Genomic DNA, 12,066 nt, shown 5'->3' on the forward strand with positions numbered 1-12,066 from the left:
AAAAGCATCTCCTTATGCATCAATATCTTATAATTATTATGATAACAAATTTTTCGTTGAAATATTTATTTAATATTCCTAATTATCTTACTCCTGATCCCCGTCGGGTGACACACGCCGCCTTGTGACAATCTCGGTCGCCACACTACTCCCTCCGTTCCAAGCCGTGATGGACCTTGCCGGACGTCATTTTTTAGACCCTCTAAACTTGATAACAAGTCATTGCTTTGGTCTCTATCAGGATGCCACCGATGCAAATGCCTCGGCAGACATTTCCATCAGTGTATTTACACATCCTTCTATCGCCTTCGTATGGCCTCTTCCAACCACGACCACCCTAACATAACTTACAACCCTCAGCTATCAAACTAACCGATTCACAGAAGCGAGATTCCAGCGCTTTCCTCTAACACCGAAGATTTCACACAAAAACTCTTCCTATATCTAAGATTAAATTAGACTATGCGCTCAGATAATATAAGAATATGAAAAAAATCCAAAAATTTTTTAATCATCTTAATTGGGTACCTCTAGTACTGCAAATTTGGGTTCTCTCAGATACATCAAATTTAATCGACTCATTCATCTTTCTTGAATCAATACGAAAAGTCTCTTTTAATGTCAATCCTAGAAATTTGAAAGACATTTAAATTCGCAATCATGATTTTTTCGCGAGTTTAGCGTAAAATAAAGTTTAATGTCTCATCGTGGATTGTCCTGTCGATGTAGTAATCATTTTTAACTTTCCGAAGACACGGGTGTTGCTACCAATACGCTAAAATCCAAAAGTAAAGATGAATCCATGAAAGCTGCAATATCTAACTTGTGACATACGCAATCCAATGTGAAAACAATGACTGATACGTGATGAATTATGGTTCGTACCCTATACGTACAATGCGAACGCGGTCTATTCAACAAAAATTATATCGGCGAACCGAACAAAAATTAATCCAACTCGATGTAAGACCAAGTCCGTCCACGAAATCTACAAGCATCCACAAAAGGGGGAAAAAGGAAATTTGGTTAGTTTGAACCAAATTTCCTTTTTACATGGGCTATATACATAGATATATTGGATATTTACATAAATATCCAATATATCTAGGATATTTATTTAATAAATAATTATCCTTTAAAGCACAAAACAGTTGAAACATATTTGAAATGAAATGCCGGTATGTATATATAGTATATTATAGTATGTATAATGATGTGGTATACGTACAATCAAGTTTATTAAACTTTTTTCGTTTAAAATTTTATATATTTTTTCGATGTTAGCCACTTTAAGATGACGTTCCAAACTTTTTCACTACTTTCTTTGTTCTTTTCTTTCCACTCTGTCTTCATTTTCTCCGTATGTTGTTTTTTTACATACTTCTGACCATTTCAGATTTTCTTTCAAGGTCTTTCGTCGTTCATGAGTAAATTCTAATATAACAATTTTAATTTTACAAATTTCTCTATATTTTTAAATTTAAGATCTTTTTCAACTTCTTTAACTCGGTTTATTTCTATTTTCCTACTATAGAAAAAATTAAAAATTTGCTTGGTTAATCTAATTTTACTCATTCTGATAAGGTGACCGAAAAAAATGTTCGCTTTTTGATTGTGTTCATTATTTGTTTCTATATTTTGATATATTTCATTTTTGCTTTAAGTTTAAGTTACGGAACCTAATATATTTTTTAATTATTCTCCTTTATTTGTTTAGCTATATTTTTTTTTGTGTTCATGTTTAATCACCGACACGCATATAAGCACCCTGGTTTTAAAGGATTTCACTAGAAATGAAGAAAAAGAAATGTATATTTTATTTATTTATTAAAATTAATAAAATTTCAATTTCTACAAAGAACTGAAATAACAATTATTTATGTCTGTATTATTTATGTACTTTCGTTAAAAAAAAAAAAAAATTGAAGTCGTCCAATCGGTAGCTATTTTTATCAAGTGTTTTTTTGATATTAACATTATAGAGGTATCCAAAGAAAATTTCTAACAAAGCTATAATATTTCAAAGTGATCTAAATTATATGTCTCTAGAAAAATGAGAAACTAAATACTATTAAACCCAAAAAAAATAATTTAACCATTTCTGATGGGTGAAAAATATTCGAGTTTTTTCATATTACATCGGATTTTTCAGTAAAATTCCAAATAAATTTTAAAGTTAGTTTAAAAGTTAAATTTAACTGTACAACACAAAAGAAGCTCAATATTTAGTTTCAGTTAATTTTAGGGAATTTTTAAAGGTAATTTAAAATAAAATAATGTATAATGTTTATTAAAATTATAATATACGCTTATATCTTTGCGTATCTTCACAAATATTTCTTCTTTCCTTAGAAAATTTTAATGTAGTTATTGGTGAAAGAGCGAGTGAATTATTTGATCACGAGGAAAATGAGCAATACTGAATCGGCTTAATTTATTAAGCAGGCACAAAATAAAAATTATGGAGCTTTACAGAGTGCAACATAACATGACAAACATATGAAATATTAAAAATAAAATCCATATCGTAAAACGGTCATAGTGACATGACGATTGCAAAGTTATTTCGCTTCTGCACTACATAGGAAACCTATAAAATGTTTTTCTATTCTGGTACGGTTGTTGCCTCGCGTGTTATTACACGATTTATTTTATTCTATTAACTGAATTAAATCATATTACAGATAGTGAACCTTGTTTTTGAACAGACAGTATGACATACAACTATTACTGACCTTATTTTTATTGGTTTTTAATATTAAAAAGCATACGACACTCGACATTTATGGATAAATATATTTTATTAAATTTTATATATATATATATATATATATATATATATATATATATATAATTTAATAATAGTAATAACTTAGTTTCTTATTATTTGTTATATTTTTGTTAGTTTACTGGATCAAACTTGTTTGAATTTAAAACGAATAAATTCTTACAAATATTGCTTGTGTTGTACTTTCTCCATTAAGAAATAAAATTTATTATAAACACTAATCTTAAAGGCGACCTCGCCCGAATTCCTCCAAAAAAGGTATTAGTTCTACGTCAACTGTAGATATATTTTTTTGATTAAACTTTTTCTCCTATAAAACCGACCGGAAATTTAAATGTGAAGGTCACAATAATCTTCTTTTAACAGGTATGTTTTATTTTCCTAATGTGTATGTAGAAATCTGTTCAACTAATGAACAATAAGCAACCCCCACACGGCGCAATGAGTTGAGGATGATATATATGACATGTAAATGAGGTGTAGTCTTATACAGGCTCAGGCTGACCATTCCTGAAACGTAAGGTTAATTGAACCCCAACCACGAAAGGACATCGGTAAAGTAATCAAATCCATATAAAAGCAACTAACTTTTACTTGGATTTGAACCTTATAAGATTTGTATTATTATTATTTATTATTAATTTATTTTTATGATCTTGGACATGATACAGAATTACTTTAATGTAAAAATATGTTGGATGAAATTATAACTAAAAATATCTCGGACACTTGCCAGGAATTGAACCCAAGACAGATTAAGCTGAATTCATTATGTTATCCTAGGAAGCTTTACGATATTTCAAGGTTTAAGATCAGCCCTATAGAGGCTAATGTTTTATCTACGTAAAAGAATATTGATAAACCTAATTTTTTAGCAAAAATAATTTTTAATATAATTATTACGGTAAAGTAATGTAAAATATTTTTAATGGAAAATTCTCTTTAAAAATATTAAAATAATTGAAAAACGTTTTATTTTACTGAATGTCTTTATTCACATTAGCCGAGTTATTTATTTTCTGATTTATTTACTTGTTTTTCAAAGGAAATAAATCTTCCCACTGTGTTTACAATAAATGTGTGTTTGAACGATTGATAATTATTTTAACAAGATTTTTTTTAGCATATCTCTCTTTTATTATGATTTATTGTAGCACTGATAAAATTTACTTTACTACCTCGTTCCCTGGCATGTTCTTATCACATGTACAAAATTCCTCTTCTAAAAACAACTTTGTTTATACCTGGTTTTTCAAGCCCAATCGTTTTATTTTCCCGGTTATAGCTGTATTATAGTTTTTTGAATCCAAAAAAACAGATACGTACGCACGAAACATATGTGTTTTAGTCTGTATGAACTGGTTGGACCCTAGAAGGTAATAATTTGCAAAACGCCTGATACCCCCATTTTTGACATTCTTACAATACTTTCCCCTTTAATATTACTATTCTAGTTATATTCGCCGTTAAAGTTATATAACAGCAATAATTATGAGTTTAAGGTGTGATTTTGTTAATTATTTATTATGTTTAAAGAAAACGCTAGGGAGGGGCGGTATTTTATATCCATATAGATTTTAAATGTAATATAACAAAATGAAATTTTTTTTTAATAAATATTAAATATGCTTATCGTTTGACGTACAACCATATCTTTAAAAACCTAGATAATTAATTTCATACAAAAAAAAGTTTGATATTTAGTAGTTTTTTTATCTTTATAAACCTAGATAATTAATTTCATACAAAAAAAAGTTTGATATTTAGTAGTTTTTTTTATTCTTTTTTGCGCCTTCTAGGATTCAATATGAACAACATCTGTCATTAGATATGAAATATAAACAAGGAAAGAAAGAAAAACAGATTGCTTATCAAATATCGAGTAAATAGTTCTCTAATATACATATTTTACAAATCACGTATTTATAATCGGTTCCGATAAAGGGATTTTATATGTATATAATGGAACCGTAGATAATGTAGTTAGTAAACAACATTAATAAAACACGAAAAATGGGGGTTCCAGCGATCATCCTCAATAAAGTGTACACACATATATAAACGTACATAAATAAATTATCTATACATAAAAGTTCTATATAAACAAACATACTCACATTAATTGGAATCACATTTCTAATATGTATGAACGTAAGAATATTTATTTTTTAATTGTTTTATATCTCTTATGGGCAGTGTTAAGAGGCTTATCAGGTTATTTTAAAGGAACTGGAGCAATCCGCTTGCATAGTCGCGATCAGATAGCAACTAATATAGATGCATTATTCTACCCGACTAACTAAGTAGGGTAACTAAGTACATTTGAGAATATAATATGCTTGACTGTATTGTAACAATATTATAATTCATCCGATTTTCAGGAAATATGTATCAAGTATCAAACGATCGGTACTAATAAAATTAAGTAATTAACACTACGAAAATAACTTAATAATGGACAGTAAATGCCATTTTTTTCACAAGTGAAAAATACAATTAAAACTGGTCGAATGGGACACCAAATAAAATCTCTTAAGAGAAAACTTCCAAAATATATATTAATCTACAACAATATGGGTGAGAATTTAATTTTTTTTTTTTAATTATATGACATTTTTAATATTTAATCAAAATAATCATTATTTATTTATCTATATAAATAAAAGACAATCTTCGTTTTGTGTGTGTCCTTATAACTCAAAAACTACTTAACCGATTTAGCTGAAAATTTTACAAATTATTATTTGTCTCGGGAATGTTTATATGTTATTAGTTTCATAATATTAAAATAGTTAAAAACCACATAATAATTGTTTGAGGAAGTCGATATTGACATAGATATCGATACATATAGAAAATGGTAATCGATATAGACGATATCTCTCGATATATTCAACACTTAGATTTAGTAAAATAAGTTTTTGGTTATTTATTTATACCTTTTTACTTCCTTATAGTTTATAGAAGGAAGTATTGTAAGCGCAAAATATTTCGGTTTTCAGATTTCAACGGAAATATCAATTTTGACCATCCCTAAATCCATTTTGACGTCTGTACGTACGTATGTATCTCAGATAATTCAACAATGATTAGCCGTAGAATTTTGAAATTTTGGATTTTGATTACAATCGACTGGACCAAAAAGTGTCCAAAAAAGTCCGAAATCCAAAAAATTTGAATTTTGAATAATAAGCCTTCATTAAGAGCTTTTCAACGATATATCAGGAATGGTACTTATTTTCATTAGTTCTAGAGTTATAGCTCAATAAAAGTTTAATTAATGAAATACTTCGATCTTACAAGAGGAAGGCACATCGGTTCGAATCCGATTTCATTTCCTTTTTTTTAAATTTAATTATATTGATTTATTAATAATTATTATCATCTGACTGTAAAAGAAATTACAATAAATAATAATTGAATAACAAAAAAAAATGAAAAAATGTAATAAAAAAATATTTATTTAACAAGCGTACAAGGAAGTCATGTGATGTCCACATCAGATTTTTTGGTACTTGTTTGTTATGGAAACTACTTTTTATGTCATTTCTTCAGATTTCAAGAGAAAATGAATAATAACGTTTATTTAAGGTCGAAAATTATTTTATTTTTGTAATGAAAAATAAAAATTAGAAGATACTAATAAATACTTCGTAAATACAGTATAAATTCATAAACACCATAATATAAATACAATGCATCACACTTTCGAAAGACAAAACTCACGAATACTATTCAGAATAGAATTAATTAGACTAGGTTAGCGAGCGTAGGTTATGTTGATATATGTACGATTCGTCAGTACACGGAGTCAAAATAATCTAAACAAACATAAACTACGCTCGCTTCGCTAGCTAGCAGAATTATTTTTTGTTTAAAACATTGTAATAATACGTTTAATACATCGTTTTATTGATAAAGAAGTTTTATCAAAGAAAGTGAAAAAAGTGGCAGTGCTGTTTTTTTTTTAATTTATGCACTCAACTTTAGCAATAGCGAAGCGTTGCTATCTGTTTATCGATAACTGGAATATCGATAAAAAGATGAATGAAAAAAGATTTTTTTGTCACCATCTTATTTAACTGTTCTTTTTTTTTTTGTTTTGAAATGACGGACATCGACTGCTTTGGTCATTTTGCCCTATGAGAATGAAAATTCGTAGCGTATGAAAAAAGCCATGCCTGACGGACGGGATTCGAACTCAGGACCTCCAGATGAAAGGCTGAAACGCTACCACTCCACCACAGAGATCGGCCATGGCGGAGTAGCAACGTTTATTTCTAATTTTCTAATCAAAATAATCGTACCATTTTAGTCAGAATCAAATTTTCTACAAGTTTTATTTAAAATTATTATGTATTTATTACACATTTAACAAAGTTATTTTACGTCTATCATAAAATAGTGTTTTTCGGACCCTTCCCTAGTATTTTTTTTCTTTTATCCCAGATTTCTTGAGAACTACTAAAGCTACACAGTTCATGGAACTTTCTTCCTGGATTCCCGGATTACTTAATATTGCATTTAATTTGTGTCTAGCTTAATTTTACCGAACTAGCAGAAATCAGGGCGAAATCTTTCGCCAGCCGTCATTCACTAACGAAAAGTTTGCGAACCTTAGTTTATATGGATTTTCTTCTTTATTTTCACCCGTAGAGCATGTCCTGAAAGTTTGTTACATCATTTGTGAATCATTCTGAATAATGGGTACCCAAAATATTTTTAACTAAAAATTTCGATATTTAACAGACTTATTCTAAATAAAGTATACATTTGAAGATATTAAATCGGACCGAAATTTTATTTACTAAAAATTATGATCTTTTCACAACTGTACTCTAGATATTGTGTATAAAATAATTAAGGCTGTATGGCGTATTTTTAATAAAAAATAGTTAAATGTAAAGCTGGGAAAGTTTTGCACCTATTAGTCTGCTTTTTTTAAGTAAATGGATTTACATTTATTCTGATTAACAATATTATCAGATTTTCTGTACATGAAAATATCTTGTATTTTTTGTAATGAAATCAATGTAATTAGATTTATATTTATTGTATTAGTCATTATTAATTATATTTTTTTTCATTTTATAAAATGAACGTTCTAAACAAATAGAAGTTTCTTGAAAATAAACGATAATGATAAATAAAAGTAGTAATTACTAGTAGTAATTAAAATTAATGAATAATTTATATACAGAGGTATCACAAAGTTTTCCCGAGTTTCATACTCTGTTCTACTCGTGTTTATTATAAATAAAAGTTCATATATATATATATATATATATATAAACATATATATCCTAAAATGCTTCGTTTGCTAATTACAGGTAGTCCATTCGGATTTCAGTTACACCAGTAAATTGAGCTCGTACTGAAATTTTTAGGACGTTAATTAAAGGACAGAATTGGTGATTCTTTATGGCATTTTACCTTAAAAATTGAATAAAGTAAGTCCTAAAACTATATTTGCAGTAGTTTTTGAGAAATATGGAGTGAAAACCAATAAATTGGGGTAAAAACCCCTTTTTTTATGTTTGATGTACAATAACTTTGTTAAATGGATAATAAACACGTACAACGTTTAAACAAAGCTCGTAGTTTTTATTCTGAACAAAATGGTGTAAATTAAGTTGAATAAAACAAATAAAAGTTAGGAAAATTCGAATTTTATTTAGAAACAGTACACTAGACCAGAGAACATTATAATAAACAATTATAATAAACATTATTATAAATGTTCAAAAATGAGCCCACCATTTTCAGCACATTTCTTGGCACACATATGTACTACTGTTTTTTTAACTCTTTTTAATACCTCAGGGTTGTCTAAGTTGCTCAGCTGCATCAATAACACGGACAATTGATTCCGGACGAGTGTATTTTTTTTATATAATATTCGCAGACGCAGACGTCTAAAGTTGTTAGATTAGATCTTGGGAGCCAGGAATGAAAATCTCCACGACCGATCCATTTCTAAGGGAAATAATTTAAGTAGGAAAATATATATTTTTCTATAATTTTAAGAAAAATATCAATTTATGAAAGAGTAAACATAGTTAAATTAAGTAACGAACACTCTTATTCTGTTAAGTCTTAACCTTCAAACGATTTTATAATGCAATAAAATATAATGTAATATTCTAGGCGCACAACGTTTAAATAATTGATGACCTGCAACTCAGCCTTGACTTATACTCAAGTTTTGTGACTCATAAATGTCACCATGTGTCATAAATAGGCAACGTGCTTGTGGCCATTTATTATCTGGTAAAAATCAGTCTATTGCTTAATGTATTTTATTTGATGGATGTTAAATTATTTTACTTATCGTATTCTCATGTGGATAAATTTGTCTCGTTCCACTGTTGCATACAATGTTTTAATAATAATAAAAACCTATATTTTAACTGAATTGAATATTAAAAAATGTTCTCCTCAATTTTTTCTACAAAATCTCTTATAAATTCTTTGAAACGTAATTCTTGTTCGATAGCTATCATAGTCAATTCATTAACCTATCTTGAGTCACTGTCCATCTCAAATAGTTTTTAATAATGTTTAGTTTAGAAAAACCTTTTTCACCACTTGCTACGGGTAGCGACAAAGTTAGTATAATTCTAAGGGCTATATTAATATTCCACCCGAAATTTAATAATGCAATGAATTTAAATACTTCTCTTGAGGGACAATTTTTTCTATTAATGTTAACAGAACTGACAACTTAAATGTATTTATATCAGGTGACTCTCCAGTAGTACCCACTTGATAAAACTGGCGTTTTAATATATTTGTCCATTGACGAAACTATTATATTATATAAACTCGCGTTATATAAACTCGAAACAAGTTATATATAAATAAAATTAAATGAAAATACAACGTTTTAACAACGCCCTCTTCACATTTATTGTCACTTTTCCGCTTTACAGATATAAAATTTTGTTACTGAGCTCAAATTAATCAACTCCTTAAATAACAATAGGATTTACTATTATACAAAATATTATTAAGCGTTTGTCTAAGTTCACTTTAGAAATCTTTATATCACTCGTCAAGGAAATCCTTTAAGATTAAACAAGCTATCGCAAAAATTCAGAAAAGTTCACTTATGGGTATTTATTTCAAACGAAATAGTCGGCAATTTGAAAGATTCTGTATTGTAAATTGTGAAAATAAACAATGACAGATTTGTTGTAATTTTCTGAACGTCCTTATTTCAAATTACATTTCCGCCAATCGGTCATAAAAATAAAATGTTTTTCTCAAAACGGGATAAGTGCACACAAAAAATATATTTTCAGAATCGCACTTGAAAGCGTCAATTTTTGCCGACAAAGACATGATTAAGCCCTCCAATACATTTATTGTACACTATTGGATTATATTTCAAGCTCTCAAAATGGGGTTCTACTGAAGTTCTCAGAATGGGATTCTACTGAAGCTCTCAGAATGCATGCTCTCACGTGCTTTCATTTAACAGATGAAGGGTAGCCTAACTTCTTAAGTACTAGTAGCGTGTTGAAAATGTACGAACGTTCATGTTTTATAATTTTTTATGTTTTCTTATAAAGGTTATTTTTTCTCTACAACCATTTTTGCAACCTCCCCCAAAATCAGCCGCTCTGGACAAATGTCCAGTTTGCCTATACCTAGATATGGACCTGACTCTGATCATAGCTTTTCTTTGATCCTGTCTGCAAATGCCATAGAAGTCCCTTTTGTACACTATGGGGTAGTCACACCTACTCATTCTTGAACATATACTTCTGAACCTTTTAAAAGTACCGTTTCCATTATACTGGCTCTGCTTTCTTCTTCCTTTCACTTCCAGTTCCACTAGATACTGGAGAAATACTCTTGCTAATTCTTCCTCCAAAAATAAATATTTTATTAAAATTCCTTACGTTTTTAGAATTAAGGCTGAACTAACCTTTGTAGAAAGAGAACAGACGGCATCCACGTTAGTTTTATTAGTTCTGGCATTAGATTAAATTCTGTTTTCTCATTGGTTCATTTACAAATGTCCGTGTTTGAAATAAAGTTATAGGCCTACATCAGGAGTCCGTTTCTTTAAATTACTTTTTTGAAAAAACTTTTAAAAAAATGTACTAGTGTCCTTTTTTTGATCGAGAAATTGAACCTCTGAGAAGACTACTAAAAATAATATAAGAATCATATATAAATATACATATTACCTAGATTTCAAACTATATGTTATATCTGCCTTTAATTATGATATATTAAAGGCTAATTATTATATATTCAAAGGCTTTTATATTACATTATAGCTTTCCCGGGAGATGTTGACTTTCAGGACATAATAATTAAAAAATAATTAATAATTTAAAAAAAAACGTTCATGTGAACAAATGTGAACAAATCTAGCTTAATTTTCGCTATGTCTAACAATTATATGTTTTTCAATAAAATTTTATATATCTTAAGAACGGACTGTGATATTTTAATACATTTCGGTGTATATATATATCTAACATAAATAATAATTAAATAAAAATGTTTGAAAATTTTACCTTCCAAAATTACAAAATGGCAGTTAATAAAATTTTTTAATCATTAATATCTCCGTAAATATTAATTTTATCGAATATGTTTTATTTGATAAAATATAATCTTTTTCTTGCGAACAAAATGATACCTCATTTATTTAAATCAGTCCACCGGACTGGTATAGCGGTTAACTCGTCGTCGCAAATCAGTTGTTTAACAGCTGATTTTCGAAGCCGAAAATTCTGAAATTAAAATCTAGTAAAATTTAGTTGCTTTTATACGGATTTGAATACTTGACGGTGGATGCCGATGTGCTTTGGTGGTTGGAGTTCAATTAATCATACGTCTCAGGAATGATCGACATTTTTTTCTCTCTTTTTCATCCCTTCTTCCCCTTGGGACCGGATTTAGGCCGGAGAAGCGCGACTCAATCCCAAGGGTGCGTTTGCCTCTAACCTCCCGAGTGACCATGCTGGACCCGACTATGCCGTTCCCAGCACGGGGTACCACCCGTCGGCCGGGACTGGGTCTTTTCTAATGCCTTGCCTCTAAGCGGAAGTCCCCTTAGAGGGACCTCCATCCGGGACTTTTTTCATTTTAATTCCCTAACAAATTCCCTAGAATCCCCTTTCACTTATCGGCCGTGAGACACCTCGGCACCCCATACCTCCTGAAAGGGGCTATCCACCCAATCCCTAATCTAGAAATCCCAAATCTCCGTTTTTGACGTCCACCCTCTTCATCTTCCACCTCCTCCCTAACCTTAG

At 29.3% G+C, this 12,066-nt stretch overlaps 1 protein-coding gene across 3 annotated transcripts in view; it reads left to right on the plus strand.

The window, feature by feature from the left end:
* The window catches only part of LOC142329972 (lactosylceramide 4-alpha-galactosyltransferase-like), a 280,005-nt gene that overhangs the window by 222,174 nt on the left and 45,765 nt on the right, over positions 1-12,066 (plus strand). The window lies entirely within an intron of this gene.

This window comes from Lycorma delicatula, chromosome 9 (genome assembly GCF_047948215.1).
Source record: "Lycorma delicatula isolate Av1 chromosome 9, ASM4794821v1, whole genome shotgun sequence".
NCBI lineage: Eukaryota > Metazoa > Arthropoda > Insecta > Hemiptera > Fulgoridae > Lycorma > Lycorma delicatula.